The sequence below is a fragment of the Daktulosphaira vitifoliae genome, unplaced genomic scaffold (assembly GCF_025091365.1).
Source record: "Daktulosphaira vitifoliae isolate Bord-2020 unplaced genomic scaffold, ASM2509136v1 Scaffold_1, whole genome shotgun sequence".
NCBI lineage: Eukaryota > Metazoa > Arthropoda > Insecta > Hemiptera > Phylloxeridae > Daktulosphaira > Daktulosphaira vitifoliae.
In genome coordinates this window covers 75,916,871-75,922,382 of record NW_026099572.1, presented here as the reverse complement: position 1 = coordinate 75,922,382, position 5,512 = coordinate 75,916,871, and the positions used below count along the sequence as shown (strand labels likewise).

The following is a 5,512-nucleotide window of genomic DNA, read 5'->3' as shown; positions in this document are numbered from 1 at the left end:
AAATTAAACACTATCTACAGATTTGCATCGAAGCGTTTCTTATGATAGTGATTTTAATCACTGTCAGATTAAATCTATACTGGACCCTACTATGCAATGTCTCCACTATGCCGCGACCCCACTGTGCTACCGTTTTTTTTTTATATTTACGATGAGGTAATTTTATTTAAAATAAAAATACTTGTAAAATTTTAAAATTGGACGTGTCATTTTTGAGATTTTTTTGTTTAAATGCATCAATTTTGAGTTTGGAAGCACATTTTGCCACAGTAAAAACTAATCAATGAGTAATTCCGTAGACACAATAATCATAAATTGTCTGATTATTGTTCCTTGGGTTATCTAATGATCGTATTTGAGCATGAAATAATCATTAAATATTGTTAATTTAATATTGACCTTAACAATGAAATTATTAAGTATCAATAAACATATGATTTACCATTGTATTTTTTTTACGTTTACAAGTGAAAGTAAATTGTTGTTGAAAAACATGTGTGTTATCAAATTACATTTTTTAGTCAATTATAACCAATTGTACGTTGTTATTCATTAAAATGATTTCAACGCCTCTTTATCATTTTGCGGCATGAAAATTTAAATATCTATGTCAGATATTTTCAAATTGACATTTTAATTTTTTAACTCTATAATTTTCTATACAAATTAATCAATTTGAAAAATTATTATTTATAATGACTATTGTACTATTGTCATGTTGTGCTGCATTTTGTATGGAGAGTTTTTAATTCCTGTGGTTTAGCTTTTTTTTAACAAACAATATTAAGAGGTTGTCGTGTTATGAAAAATACAACAAACTCTTCCTTATACCGGACATATGTTACTGGATTAACCCCTACTTTTTTACGTAAATAATTCATTATGTAATTAATTTAGTACTTGACTTATTTGCAATATTTATTTAATTTTTTTTTTTAAGTTCTATCTATTAAAATCAATAATATTAAAAACTAAAAAGTTTTGCCTATAGAATCTTATTGCTCTGTAAGCAACAATTTGTACTCTTTTATTTTTCACAGATTGATTTTTGTTTTGATGATTAATATTTATATAATGTACACATTATTTCTAATTTTGTTTTCTAATTATTCAATAAAATAATTTTAATTATAGCACGTGCGCTTTAATTTTGAGTTCATTTTTCTGTTTCGCATTGCATCTATTAATTTTACATACGTATTTTTAAGAGAAATCCATAAAAAATCTGCATGTATATGAAACTAGTCAGATAAATATTATTATTATTATTATCATTTCACTGTATCATAAATTCTATCTTTCCATTGGATAATTCACTACTTAATAATTCAACTACTATTCTGTTTGAACATAGTCCAGTTACATGTAATGTCTTAATATATTACATTAGGTCTACACAATTTTATATTTTCAGTAGAATGCACAGTTCATCAATTTAAAAAATAAACAAATTTCTCGACATTTTTAATTGCATAATAATAAATTAGTAATTCTATGGAAACAAAATTTGTCAATAAGATATTTAAGAAAAATATACAATTGAAATAGATAGCCTGTAAATATATTGATAAAATTTTAAAATATATTTTAAAAGTTACTAACCTTATACAATAAACAATGATTACCAGCCTTTAATATAATAAAACTTAAAGTTAAAGAGGATCTAAAGAAATTTTTTTTTAATTGATATTTTTCTTCATAATAATAGTTACAAATATTACGCATAAATTTACTAATTTTTTTCTATTACATACTATGAAAAATCTGTCACTTATTGGAGTTAAAAAAAAACCCAAAATAACACATCATTTTTTAAATAAATACGAAAAAATATTGAAAGATAAAATAGGAAAAAATACAAAAAGAATATGGATTTAAATTACATAATTCATTTGTTAGATTAATAAATAAATCATATCAAAAGTCAGTTAATAAATCATAAAATATATTCATAATAATAATAATTAATTGTAAACATTTTATTTATATATTTCACACTCAAAATAATAATACATATAATTTAAATTTTCTGATGAACAAAAATTTATTATTCTATTATTAATTTACTAGATATAGTAAATTATATACAAATATACTAGATAATTGTTACAATCAATTAATTAAATATAGATATATTATATAAAAATGGTTAAATTAATTTAATTAAATATTTATTTTTTACAAAATACATTCAAAATAAAAAACAAATTCTCTTTAAAAAAGACACATTTTAGTAAATGTTTTAGGGTCAAAAATTCAATTTTTTCAATAATAATAACCACAAAACAAACTAATTAATTAAATTTAAATTGACACATTTTAAATTAAAGTGATGGGGTAAACTCCAATTTACAACATGAAAATTTAATTATTATTTTTATTTAAATTAATTATTTTTGTTGGTTAAGTATTTCTAAATGTATATCAAAAATAAATGTTACATTAATTGTTATGGTTACCAAATATGAAACTATACAATGTTTTAGCATGAAAACTTTAAATGATAATTCATTTATCAAAATACAACCAAACAGCTAACTATACATGTAATTTTTCTTTTAATAATTTTTTAAACAATGAATAAAATTGTTTAAATAAAACAACAAAATATTATATTAAATAAAAATGTATTCAGACTAATTTTTTCAACAATTTTTATAATGCAATATTCAGAATTAAACTTATAATATTTTATAAAATATTCAAACTTATTTGCTAAAATTAGTTATTTTGGTAAATTAGTTTTGGAAACATCAATTGAGTAATTAGTAGATTGGAAACATGTTTTGAACTAATCATTATAAGTTTATTATCACAGTATTTCATTTGAATTTCAATGTCATAAGCAATTGAAGTTAAAATATTTCTAGTATAACTTAAGTATGCACCAACCAAAAGTTTACTTAAATTAAATATATCAACAAGTTGCTTGTAAATCTTTATTTCTTCTTTGCACTATAATAATTATATTTCAGTCTCTTATAAAAAGGAATTTTTTCACATAAATTAAAATTTCTAAGAATGCTTACTTATTAATATTAGAATTGATTTCAGTGTATTTTACCAAAAACATAACATTTCATTATGTAGAAGTTGTATTTTTGTAGTTTGGTTAAAACTTATAATACAAGAAATATGAAAGTTGTTATTATAAAATAATATAACGATAGTTTGAAATATGTTTGAATCTCGTCGCAGCGATGTTCGTAACTCGTTTTTCGGGATAGGCGAGATAGGGCGCTGATCGTTGAGGCGCGTTACGTAACGTCGGTGCCGCCAGATATTGCACCATCAACCAATTTCTAACTAGTGTCCACACTACCACCAACATAGTTAAGGGGCGGGGCATACTTTCTTTCCATCGTGATTTATGTTGGTAGTAGAAGAACAATTTTGCTCGTTTTTTCTTTTTTAAATTTTCAGTTGTTCAAAAAAACTATGAACTCAAATTTGCCAAAAATAATGTTCTTTTTTATCAACGGTAAAATACTATTAATAATAAAATATTAATTTAATATTTAATATTATACCTTAAAATTATACACTAAGTAAAAATTTGCATGGAAGGGTTCCTTATGATATAGATTTTAATTATTGTCAGTTATTATCTATACTTGTCCCAACTATGACACATCCATACTATCCCTCGACCCCGCCGTGTCACCGTTTTTAATTTCATTAGTGTAAAAACAACTTTGAGAATTATGAGATTTAATTATAAACAATAGGTAATAACGATAAATATTATTTTAAGTTATTATGTTAACATTATTTTAGAACAGCTTCGTCTTAATTTATTTTCTTAATAATACCTATATATATATATATATATGACGTATGTCGGATACGTAATATAAATAAAATAATGTATCACAGTGTTTCTTCTTTTTTTTATTTCTTTGTAAGCGGTACAATGTAAGAAAACTGTGGGTGTGCGTAATATTAAGAGTTTTCACGGGTAGAACAATAAATTTTCTCACATATACAAGCACAATACACGCTATTTCTGAGCTCTTATATTTTTCCCTTAAACCCTTCTTTTCCCACAACTTAAGTAAAATAATCTCAATAGGTGAATTTAAATGAGATAAATAACATTGGCGTGAGGTGTTAAACGTAAATAGAAATAACTTATAGATTTGTCTTACATACAGATATTCCCGGATGACTACATTTAAAAAACGGTGTTTTTATTAGACTTATCGAAAATAAAATTCTGGAAAAACTTATAAACGTTATAAAATAAACGATAACGCCAAAAAAAAAAATTATTTCTCATAATGTTTTTATTACGATTGAAATCGTAAATCGTGAAACTATATTTTAAATATCGAGTCCATAAAATAAAAAAATATCTTCTAAAAAATGAGTTTAATAATATTCTTAAATATTTTATTAAAGTTACATTATAATTTTATTATTATCTAATTACCCAAGTAATACAAATAAAAAAATTATATAAAAAATGAATTATGAACTTAAATTAATTGCATACATAATTTACAATATATCAACTCGTAATTTTAAAAAACTAAACAAAGTATTAAATCTTTAATAGGTTTTGTTGAAATAATTTTTATTATATTGAAATTCTTACAATCTAAAATTTGAACAAATCATAACAACATAGTAAAACTAATATATTGGAAACTGACTATTCTAAATTTTCTTAAGGTATACATTCTCAATATCGTTGATAAAAGTTATTTTTCTTCTTTTGGTTTGACTTGTTGATTTAGTCCACTGATTTAGTAGCCTAAGTTTATGTCAGATAAATTCTAGCACATATCACTGGACACTATTTGATATGTACAATCGAATCATATGTATGACATTGATGTGAACGACGCGTGTTATAAAATTTACTCAAACTGTAATGAGAATTAATTTTTCTTTTAGTTCTAAAATAATATTAATTGTTATTTAAATTAACTCTCTGTATTTTAGATTTAATTCATAATATCCATGTATATTCTTATTGTGTATAATTTGACATCATTAAAGAAAAAGGAAAATANCAATAATATAATTAACTCAGTGAAAACTGCAACACCTAAGGCTGCAGTAGAAAGAATACGAGAGATCACCTACCCAATAGAAATCAGAGAGTTGGTACAACAAAAGAGAAAAGCTAGGAGAACGTGGCATAGAACGAGAGATCCTACTGACAAAAAAAAATGGAACCACATCAGTCGGTTACTCCACAACAAAATAAAAGAAATGAAAAACGAAACTTTTAAAACTTACTTGAGCGAACTTTCTGNAAAAAAAAGTGGAACCACATCAGTCGGTTACTCCACAACAAAATAAAAGAAATGAAAAACGAAACTTTTAAAACTTACTTGAGCGAACTTTCTGCAACCCAAGATACTGACTACTCTCTGTGGAAAGCTACTAAACGACTAAAAAGGCCTTTAAAACACGTGCCACCTATTCGCAAAGAAGACGGCACGTGGGCACGAAATGAATATGAAAAAGCTGAAGTATATGCATGTTACTTAGAGACTGTATT

The 5,512-nt window shown here is 24.0% G+C and overlaps 1 protein-coding gene across 1 annotated transcript in view; it reads right to left on the bottom strand.

Annotated features, from left to right (window-relative positions):
* LOC126896663 (uncharacterized) overlaps positions 1 to 5,512 on the bottom strand; it is a 21,556-nt gene that overhangs the window by 15,078 nt on the left and 966 nt on the right. The gene's annotated exons all lie outside the window — the stretch shown is intronic.